Below are 11,809 nucleotides of genomic sequence, written 5' to 3' on the forward strand. Positions count from 1 at the left end.
TTAACTTGGCCGTGGTGGTGCATTTTCACGAAGGATCTGGAGCCTGATGGCTGCGGGTGTGCGTGAATGCACGTGCCTGGGTATCCATTTCTGTCTCTCAGTGTGGTCCCAGCCCCACTGCACAGAGGGCGGGAGGTGTGTAAAGGGACAAGAATCATGATAATTCAAGTGGCGACATTTCTCTCACATCTCTCCCACTCCTGGGGTCCATCCCATTCGGTGCAGGCAGAGCTGTGTTAGTCAGCTTGGGCTGCTGTAGCAAAGTACCACAGATGGGGCCGCTTAAACAACAGAAATTTATTTTCTCACAGTTCTGGAGCCTGCAAATCCAAGATCAAGGTGTCATCGGGGTTGGTTTCTTGTGAGGCCTCCCTCCTTGGCTTGTAGACGGCCATCTTGTCCCTGTATCTTCACATGGTCATCCCTCTGTGCGTGTCTGTGTCCTAATCTCCTCTTCTTATGAGGACACCAGTCATATGGGATATGGGATTAGGGCCTACCCCAGTGACCTCTTTTCACCTTATTACCTCTGTAAAGACCCCATCTCCAGGGACTTCCCTGGTGGCGCAGTGGTTAAGAATCCGCCTGCCAATGCAGGGGTCACAGGTTCGAGCCCTGGTCTGGGGAGATCCCACATGCCGCGGAGAAACTAAGCCTGTGCGCCACAACTACTGAGCCTGCTCTCTAGAGCCCACGAGCCACAACTACTGAGACCGTGTGCCGCAACTACTGAAGCCCACGCACCTAGAGCCGGTGCTCCGCAACAAGAGAAGCCACCGCAATGAGAAGCCCACGCACCGCAGTGAAGAGTAGCCCCCGCTCGCCGCAACTAGAGAAAGCCCGCATGCAGCAACGAAGACCCAATGCAGCCAAAAATAAATAAATAAAATAAATAAATTTATTAAAAAAAAAAAAAAAGATCCTATCTCCGGGACTTCCCTGGTGGCGCAGTAGTTAAGACTCTGTGCTCCCAATGCAGGGGGCCCGGGTTTGATCCCTGGTCAGGGAACTAGATCCCACATGCCACAACTAAGAGTTCACATGCCACAACTAAGGAGCCCGCCTGCTGCAACTAAGACCCGGCACAACCAAACAAATAAATAATAAATAAATAAATAAAGACCCTATCTCCAAATATAGTCACATTCTGAAAAACTGGGAGTTAGGACTTCAACACATGAACTGGGGGTGAGGGGGACACAACTCAGCCCTAACAAGGGCCCACCTTCCCCAGCCATGGAACTGCCACTCAGGTGGCGGTCAGCTTTTCCATTTGGCCTGCAGCAGCCAATTTAAGCTGCAACAGAACTAAAGGGCTGTAATTCACCATGAAAATTAGTAGAAAACAGCATTGTAGCAAGGTGATTGCTATAGAAATCTCACAAGATCAAATAAAAAACCTGCTTTAAGATGCATTACACATTCTTGCTGGGAGAGAGCAAGGCTGCAGGGGCAGGGGAAGATCTCGGTGGTGATTCCTAAGAGGTTCCCAGAGCTAGTGCATTCAAGGGCATTGGCAGTTTGGCAACATAGACTTTTCATCTTGTCTCAGTTTTTGAAAAATGGACAGTTCTTCTCTTGCCTGATGCTGGTGTTCCTGCACAATAATTTTTCTTCTTTTTTTTTTTTTCTTTTTTGGGCCCAGAAATGGAACAAAGAAATGAAGGGCTAAGGAGAGAGGAAGAAAAAGTACAGATGATTTTTCTTGAGTTAACCAGGTCAACAATCAGGAGAGCAGGGAAAAGAGGAAGACTGTTAGAGAATGTTAAAGAGATGCCTGCAGAATCAGCCTGCTGTGAGCTGCGGGGAAGGAGGGCGGGCGAGGGCAGCCTGAGCCTGCTTCCCGAGGGTGAGGGTGAGAGATGCCAGCCAGCCACCTACAGCAGGCCAGGCCGGGGAGAACCACTGCGGTGAAGGATGCTCTTGACTTACCTCTGCTCTCCCAGCCTTCATCAGACTGGGAAGTTAGGCCCATTTTGCAGATAAGGAAACTGAGGCACAGAGAGGCGACAACACATGCCCAGCTGTCCCTGACCGTGGGTGCTGGAGACAAGGTTTGAAGCCGGAGCCCTCTGGCCCCCAGACCCCCGGTTCTCTCACCTGTGCCAACTCCCTTGGTTCAGGAGAGTGGAGAACAGTCAGGAACTGAGGGCTCCAAGAGGGCGACAGGGAGAGGTGGGTCACAACTGGGTGTTTGCAACTCCAGGTGGCGCGAGTACAAGTGGGCCCCCCTCTGCAGGACTCATGCTCCTTCCTCCCCAAGCCCTCCTGGCCCTCCTCTGTCCCCACACAGCAGCCTCACGACTGATCCTTTGGGAAACCGTGGGATGGAGACCAACTTGGGGAGCCCCCATCCACCCCCTGCAGCCCCACAAGGTGCTCTGGTTCTCCACGGCCAGTCAGGTTGGAGGAAGGCTCTACGTCTTGCCTGGGAGAAGAACTGGGAGGCCTCTTGGTCCTTCCACCCCACCTCTCCCCAGAGCTTATGGAAAGGAGAGTGGTGTTAGTAAGTCTTCCCGCCTCTCAGCCTCCTGTGCCCCCAGGAACGGTGACAGCTTGACCCCCAATCAGATCAAGCTGTGCTTAAACTTTGGGGACATAAGGTGGCGTGTCTGAGGGAGGAATGTTTGTGTAGCCCAGGAGTAGGGCTCAGTCCCCTGTCCCAGGAGTAAGGGGCCAAGCAGAGCACCACAGACACCCCCCTGGGCCCCCTGCTGCCTTGCTCAGCCTCCACATCCTAATAGGCCCCCAACCCAAACCCAAGGTTGCCAATGGGAACATTCCTTTCCATCACCGTTCTTTCTTCTCAATCCCCCATTTTCAATTAAAAAAAATTTTTTTTCCAAAACTGGTACCAATAGAACAGTGATTTTCTGTTGATGGGTTTGGATGAGGAACTTTCTTAGTTCATAGTTTCCTTCCTTGTGATTTTAGAAAGATAACTGCTTTCTAGTTTTCAAGTCCTGGCCCTGTAGAAGGTCATGCACAGCTGGAAATGATTTTACGGATCAGGAAACAGGCTGGACGGGCACCCACTCAGCTGCGGCCTGTGCCCGGGTGCCTTTTCTGCCCGTTTATCGGCCTGGGGGACACCTGGCTGCCACTGGCTGGGTCCTGACTTGGCTCCGTGGAGGGCGGGGGACTCTGGGAAGAAAACTGGGGTGCAGTTGAGACAGTGCCTGTCTGGCATTGCCTGGCTTAGCGGACAAGGTAAGAAACCCTGCACCAGGTGTTCGGCCCTCCGCTAGGGGCGCTCGCGAGTCGGAGGCCGCGGCTGGAGTGGGGCGGGGCGGGGCGGGGCGGGGTGCGGCGGGGCGGGGGCGACCCAAGGCAGGAGGCGACCTGTCAGCTGAGCAGCAGCGCCTGCCACCTGCCCAGCCCAAGACCCGTCTTTACTTCTCTCTCTTACTCCAGTCCCTTATCTTTTTCACTAAGGGCTGTCACATGTACAGCGCGGAACAGCTAAAGAACTTCCCAGTGCCCCGCACACGGTTGGCACTCAAAAAGTGCTTATTGAATTAACTCACTGTAATTATCGGTAATAACAGTGAATTGCAACCTCGTGAGCCAATCCTGTAGTGTCAGGCGTTTAACGTATTAGCAGTTTCCCTCTATTTCTTATTGTCTTGCCAATAATAATTAACTTTTATTATATCAATAGAAGTAACCTGTACATTGTAGAAACAAAATAAAATAAGCAAATAAAAAGCCTTCATTCTTAGCATTCAGGTAATTCTAACATACGTTTTGGCATACGGTCTTCCAAACTTTAATTTGTACTTAGGTAGTACATGGATGATAGATAAACCAAAAGAAAAAAAATGGGCCCATACAGTTTTGTAAATGACGTTTTCAATTTTTAAAATGTCGTTTAACAAAATGACTACACAGTCTTTATAAATTTCTAAAGGTGGGGTTTTGTCTGTTTTGCTTATTGCTGTGTAAAAATATACTCTGATGTGCATGTCCTTATTCTATTCCTTAAAACAAGTGTTTAGAAATAGAATTTGGGAAGCAAGGGGATTCAAGCTTTCTGTGAATATTGCTAGATCCATTTTGAACGTTTGCATCACCCACTCACCAGTACCTGAGTCTCTACTCACATATACTGCTTTTTGTGTTGTGCGTATCTGGTTACCTCGAGGCAAGCCTCTTCTTGGATACTGCCCACGGGAGTCTTCTGGAGCAAATTACCTCCTAGGTCCTTTACCCATTTCCAGATGATTTCACTCCACAATAGCACTCTGCTTGCACAATTTGACTATATACACATTTTCAGGAACATATTTAATGCACAAAATGCCTCTGTTTTCTTTAGCGTTCTTGCATATATATTCATAAGTGGGTCTGTAGTTTTTCTCTGGGGAATCCTTTTGTCATGATTTTGTGTTTTGTGATCAGATTTGTGTTACCATGTTATTCCGTGCCCTGGAATGGTTTACAGAGCATGAGGAAAGCAGAGAAAGAAAGTGGAAATATATGAGTAAATGTATGAAAAGGTATGTGACAAATGTATGATGAGTATATGAAAAGATGCCCTTCCTCAAGGGGATCAGGGAAATGCAAATTCAAACAATAATTCCTCAAGGGGATCAGGGAATGCATTATTCAAACAATAATGATACTAGTTTTTGTACATCATGTTGGCAAACTTTTAAGTGTCCTAATATCCAATATGACAGTTCACCATTTAATTCAGCAATTCCACTTTGAGGTATCTATTTAAGATAATTGAAAACATATATCCTATATACAATGGAATATTACTCAGCCATAAAGAAGAATGAAGTAATGCCATTTGCAGCAACATGGATGGACCTAGAGATTGTCATACTAAGTGAAGTAAGTCAGAAAGAGAAAGACAAATATCATATGATATTGCTTATATGTGGAACTGAAAAGAAAAGCTACAAATGAACTTATTAACAAAGCAGAAATAGACCCACAAACATAGAAAACAAACTTATGGTTACCAAAGGGGAAGGCGGGGAGGGATAAATTAGGAGTTTGTAATGAATATATACACACTACTATATATAAAATAGATAAACAACAAGGACCTACTGTATAGCACAAGGAACTATACTCAATATTTTGTAATAAGCTATATTACAAAATATTGAGTATACACATATATATATCTGAATCACTGTGCTGTACACCTGAAATTAACATGATGTAAATCAACTATACTTCGTTAAAAAAAGATTCAATAATTGAAAAAAAAAACTTGTATGTGAATGTTCATAGCAGCATTATTTGTAACAGGCAAAAAGTGAAAACAACACAAATGTTCATCAAGTATAAATGGATAAACAAATGTGGTCTATCCATACAATGGAATATATTCGTCCATAAAAGGAATGAAGAATTGACACATGCTACAACACAGCTGAATCTTGAAAACATACCAAGTGAAAGAAGCCAGACATAAATGGCCTCATATTGTATGATTCAATTTATATGAAATGTTCAGAAAAGGCAAATCCATAGAGACAGAAAGTGGATTAGTGGTTGCCAGGGGCTGGCTAGAGGGGAATGGGGAGTGACTGCTAAAAGGTACGGGTTTCTTTTGGTATTAATGAAAATGTTCTAGAATTAGACAGTGGTGATGTCTGCACAAAATTGGCAATATCTTAAAAGCAACTGAATTGGATACTTTAAAATGGTGAGTTTTTGTTTCTTTTTAAAATTTATTTATTTATTTTTGGCTGTGTTGGGTCTTCGTTGGTGTGCACTGACTTTTTCCAATTGCGGCGAGCGGGAGCTACTCTTTGTTGCGGTGCGCGGGCTTCTCATTGCGGTGGCTTCTCTTGTTGCGGAGCACGGGCTCTAGGCACACGGGCTTCAGTAGTTGTGGCACGTGGGCTCAGTAGTTGTGGCTCATGGGCTCTAGAGCACAGGCTCAGTAGATGTGGCATGTGGGCTCAGTAGTTGTGGCTTATGGGCTCTAGAGCTCAGGGTCAGTAGTTGTGGCGCACGGGCTTAGTTGTCCCGCGGCATGTGGGATCTTCCCGGGCCAGGGTTCGAACCTGTGTCCCCTGCATTGGCAGGCAGATTCTTAACCACTGCGCCACCAGGGAAGTCCTAAAATGGTGAGTTTTATGTTAAGTGAATTATATCTCAATTTTTTTAATTGCCCAAAAAAAACAACTAATGGTAAAATAAAAGTAACCTTACAGTAGAGAAACCTGGCAGACACACGCTCAGCTGGATGGCGACAGTTCACGTCTTCAGCGGTGACTCATGTTGATCATATGTATTCTTAATATAATGTGCTGAGAATGTGCTTCACCTCCGTGGTTTTCCCCCCCAAAATGATAAGCTCCGTCTAATCATGAAAAGAAACATCAAACAAATTCAAACTGAGGGACTATGTGACCAAACCTGTCTAGATCATCAAAAACTGAAAAAACTGTTACAGCCAAAAAGAGCCTTAGGAGACATGACAACAACATGTCATGTGGTGTCCTAGGTGGGATCTTGAATGTAAAAAGGACCTTAGGGGAAAACCAAGGAAATCTGAATAAAGTATAAACTTTAGTTAATAATGATGTGTGTCCATACTGGCTCATTGATTGTTGCAAATGTACCATTGCTGATGTAAGATGTTAGTAACAGGACTGACGGTGTGGGCTGTGTGGGAGCTCTGCACTCTCTGCAGCTGTTCTGTAAATCTAAATCTATCCTGAAACAAAAACATTTATTTTAAAAAAGACAAGAACAGTGGCCGTCCCTCTGCCACCAGCCTTTGTGAGTCAGTGTCCCTGTAGATTGTCAAATGCAAATATCCAACACTGCAGTTTAAAAATGATGCAGCGGGACTCCCCTGGTGGTGCAGTGGTTAAGAATCCGCCTGCCACCTTTCCGTTTGGCGGCAGCCATCAGGTGAGCCTAGATGGGCGCTCACAAGTACATCCAGGAGCTGCAGAGGAAGAAGCAGTCGGACGTGGTGCGCTTTCTGCTCAGGATGCGCTGCTGGCAGTACGGCCAGCTCTCGGCGCTGCACCGGGCCCCGCGCCCCACCCGGCCCGACAAGGCGCGCAGGCTGGGCTACAAGGCCAAGCAAGGTTATGTGATATACCGGGTTCGCGTGCGCCGCGGTGGCCGCAAACGCCCGGTCCCAAAGGGCGCCACCTACGGCAAGCCCGTCCACCATGGCGTCAACCAGCTCAAGTTTGCCGGAGCCTGTCATCTGTTGCCGAGGAGCGAGCGGGACGCCACTGTGGGGCCCTGAGGGTCCTGAGTTCTTACTGGGTGGGTGAAGATTCTACGTACAAGTTTTTTGAGGTTATCCTCATCGATCCCTTCCATAAAGCTATCAGAAGAAACCCTGACACCCAGTGGATCACCAAACCAGTCCACAAGCACAGGGAGATGCGGGGGCTGACGTCTGCAGGCAGGAAGAGCCGCGGCCTCGGCAAGGGCCACAAGTTCCACCACACGATCGATCGGTGGTTCTCGCCGCGCAGCCTGGAGAAGGCGCAATACACTCCAGCTCCACCGCTACCGCTAATATAAGTAATGTTTGTGAAATTCTTACCTAATAAACAGTTTAGGACATCCACGTCTGCTTAAAAGTGTTTTTTAATCTGTCTGTTAAAACTAGTTGTCTGCAGATTGCTTCACTGAATGCATTGTCAAATTCTGAAAGTGAAAGTGCAATAATGCTTGAAGATTTTAAGTGATGGTGTAGCTTGTTTCTAATAAGGGAAATGCCTTTGTTTTTGCTTTATTAGGCAGTTGATATGTCCGTGTTTAAAATGCTGTCTGGTAACAGTAGGTGTAAAATTCTGTAAAAGAGGAGTGCAGAAACTAGCTGTGTAGATTTGTTGATGCATGTGATGAAACCTACAGCTTTATTGGGGTGATGCAATGCTCTGCTGGTTTACTCTAGAGTGGCTGTTTTATGGAGTTTGGCAAGGACAAACTTTAAATTGGGTTTTCCTTGGAAATGTGAAGGATGTCGTGATCCTTTATCATGATCATGATGCCGAAAACTAAAGTTGACTAGGGCCCACGTTTTTAGACTTAATCTGCTATTCCATATATGTAACTGCTGCTGCCAAAAGGCAGAAAGTAAAGGAATGCCACCATTTTTTAAGAGAATTGAATAAACCTGTTGCAAGATTTTTCTCTTACGAAAAAAAAAAAAAAAAAAAGAATCCGCCTGCCAATGCAGGGGACACGGGTTCGAGCCCTGGTCCAGGAAGATCCCACGTGCTGCAGAGCAACTAAGCCCGTGAGCCACAACTACTGAGCCCACGTGCCACAACTACTGAAGCCTGCACGCCTAGAGCCCGTGCTCCGCAACAAGAGAAGCCACCACGATGAGAGGCCCGCGCACCGCAATGAAGAGCAACCCCCGCTCGCCACAACTAGAGAACGCCCGCATGCAACAAGGAAGACCCAACATGGCCAAAAATTTAAAATTAATTAATTAATTAATTAATTAATTAATGTGATGCAAAAATGACAGTGGAGGCGGGTCAAGAGAATGACTTAAATATCAAAGGTCTTAGAGAGGTGCTGAGAAAGCTGAGGGAGCAGTTTTGCAAACCTGCCCCTCTTTCTTGGGCAAGTCAAGCATGCTGGGCAGGACGTCACATCACGCTGGCCAACCTCATGGCTGCTGAGACCCCAGCCAATGCGTGATGGAGTCTTTGTTCTGAGAATCTGCAGGTGGCACCAGCCCCAGGGAAACGGTGGGTCCTGGTTCCCGGAGCTGCACTTGAAGCTCAGCCCATGATGGCCTGGCAGCCTGGATCACTTGAATCCACCCGGGCTCTGCTTAGGAGGGATGACGAGGGACACCAGGGCCCCAAACCCGCACGGCTACGGGCTCTAAATATACAGCTGCCACTTGGAGAACACAGACTTCACGGCGGATGCTATCAAGGCCTTCTCTGGCTCTCCTGGCGTGGGCCGCAGGGGGCCTCTGTGGTTACAGGTGCACTCCACACCTGGAGCAGGGAAGGGGCTGGACGTATGTGTGTGTGTTTGGCGGGGGTGCGGGGGGGGGAGATGGGCGGGAAGGATAGGGCAGTCCATTGTTTGCAAGTAGCAAGCAGATCTCTCTTTAGGATGGAGAGAATTAGCTCTGGCGCCACCTCTTTCTGTGCTTTGAGAAAACCACTAGCATCAGCCTTTGGTTACAAACCCTTAAAGCTGCTCCCGAAACTCTTCTCGAGGGCAGCCTGGCCGCAGGAGCCTCACAGGTTCTGGAGTGGGGTGGACCTGGGGTTGGCCGAGCCGGAGCTGTGGCTGAGGTTTCTGTCTCCCCTTCCTCAGGCGAGAGTAGATGACTTTGTGCGTGAATTGAGATCACCTTGACCTTGAACTGTGGCTTGTTCTGGAGGATCTTGAGTGTTTTGCCAGGGAGGGGCGACACAGTAAACACACATCCACCCATACAATGGACAACCATGTAGCCACTGAAAGGAACAGGGCAGATGCATGAATACAGATAAGGGAAAAGAGCATAACAGTATGATCCCATTTGTGCACTGAAAGTGTCTGGAAGGTCAAACGGGAAACTGAACAGTGGTTGCCTTTGGGGGACAGTTACTGGGGACTGGGTTAGGAAGGGAACTTGTGTACCCTCTTAAACTGTTAGAATATTATATGTTCACGTATTACATAATATTTCAGGTGTAACATTATAACTTTTAAAATCTAACCAAACCAAATGGAGTCCAAAAGTTAAAAATGATACCAGCAACCCTTTTCATACCAGTTAATGGTACAAGAATTCTCCAAGCATATATCCTTTCAACAAGCCAGGTTCCAGCCCTGCCTCCCCTTCCTGCAGGTTCCTGGGCCCAGTTCTGAGTCCCGGGGTGGCCCATAGGGACTTTACCTACCGTAATTCCATCTGCACTCCCATGTCACCCCAAATGAACACATAATTGAACACAAAACAGCATGTTCACCACCTGAAGACAAATTTCTTCCCTATGTCTTTCACCTGTTTTCTGCTTCCAGTTGAACTGTATTCCCAAGACCCTCTGCATCAGCTACCTATTGCTGTGTAACAAAGCACCACACACTCAGCCGTGCGAACAACAGATGTTTCTTACCTGGCCGTAGTCCAGGCATGGCCTCCCTGGGTCCTCTGAGACTGCAGCATCTCACAGGCCTGTAATACAGGTGTTGGCCGGGCTGCATTCTCATCTGGAGGCCTAACTGGGGAAGGACCTGCTTCCAAGCTCATTCAGGTTGTTGGCAGAATTCATCTTCTTTTGGCTGAGTGACGGAGGGTGCTGCATTTTGCTGGCTGTCGACTGGAGGTCCCCCGCCCCCGTCAGGTCCTTGCTAGGTTCCTTGCTAAGTGAACTTCCAGAATATGTCTCCTTACTTTATCAAGCCAGCAAGGAGACTGTCTAGTGTGTGCTAGTAAGACAGTCTTCCACAGCTACATCGTAACATAGTCATGGGAGTGACACACCATCACCTTCCCCATATTCTGTGGGTTATAAGCAAGTCACCAGTTCCACCCACCCTCAAGGGGAGGGGATTATGCATTACAAGGCATGAACTTGGGGCCACCCTAGGGTCTGTCTGCCACACTCCCCACGAGGAGATTTTGGAGCTGCCTCTGGGAGGGCCCTTGGGGAAGAGTTCTGGGGTGCCACACTGCCAGGGTCAGGGGAGCCTTGCAGTGTTTGTGCCCTGGCAGTCTCTCAGGTTCACAGTGGTTTGCCGAGAAAGGCATTTAGCACAGTAAGATCAAAAGGCTGCACCCTAGCCAAAACTTTTGCCAAGTAAGATTATGCGTGATATTAATGGTGGCCCTGAGTTGTGCAGTGCACACCTGCACAACTTTCCCTGGCAGCCCGGAATCACACCTGTGGATGAGAGGCTTTTTCAGAGCCTTACCTCGCTGAGGAGTAATATCTGGTCCGACTCCAGTTCCACCAATGGACCATATGTCTGTGCAGCTGAGTTTACTTTACACTACACCCTCTTTCCTAGCTAGTCCTTGACTTTTCCATTCCTCAAACACATCCAGAAAGCTTGAAATATTTTCTCTGGAATTTTTGACTGTTTTTACCCAAGGCAGTCCAAAACTCACAGCTTCTGGGTGTTTGTTTATTTTCTCCCACTGCTGGGTGGGTCTCTAGAAATGCAGCATCAAAGTGAGTTGGAGTCTCCAGTGAAAATCCTGATCCTTCCAGAGCAATGATTGTCACAGCTGTCACACGGGTGGGGACGGCCCACTGCCACAATACATCTCAGTTGCAATGTCACAATTACATGCTATGACATTGATATTATGATATAAAACCTCAGGTTGTTAAATTATTCCCAGACATTGGCACCGCCCAAGACTGCTTTTCAATTAACAATAAACGTACAAGGTGCAGAATTTCAGGACAGCAGTCCTTTTTCTTGTGTCATCCTTAATTCTTATAATTCACGACAATGCCACACATTTATTGAGCACTTACCATGTTTTACATATTTCTCCCAATGGTCTTCTAAGACAGGTACAATTATAAATACCAATTTACAGATGGAAAGATGAAAAACTGTGGCTTGAAGAGGCTTAGACCCTTGTCAAGGGAAGGCTGAGCTGGGACGGCCAGGTCTGTCTGGCACAGAGCCTGGTTCCACCTGCGGGACACCGATACCTGTGCGTTATGAGCGCAAACCCCTCACCTGGACCTGTGTGGGCAGCGCCCCGGGCTTGCCCCCATCCTGCGGTGACTGGTTAATGCTGACATGCATCTCTCCAACCTGCATGAACGTCAGCCGCCGGAACTACACACAGCCCACCACTAATGGGTGGAAAACCAGGCGGGACACC

The 11,809-nt window shown here is 47.6% G+C and overlaps 1 pseudogene across 1 annotated transcript; it reads left to right on the forward strand.

Moving 5' to 3' along the window:
* The first annotated feature begins 6,868 nt into the window (after nucleotides 1–6,868).
* Nucleotides 6,869–7,567, forward strand: LOC309662980 (large ribosomal subunit protein eL15 pseudogene; annotated as a pseudogene). The gene has a single exon. The product of its transcript is annotated as a large ribosomal subunit protein eL15 pseudogene (transcript).
* Nucleotides 7,568–11,809: the final 4,242 nt, after the last annotated feature.

The sequence above is a fragment of the Balaenoptera physalus genome, assembly GCF_965194825.1.
Source record: "Balaenoptera physalus genome assembly, chromosome: 6".
Lineage (NCBI taxonomy): Eukaryota > Metazoa > Chordata > Mammalia > Artiodactyla > Balaenopteridae > Balaenoptera > Balaenoptera physalus.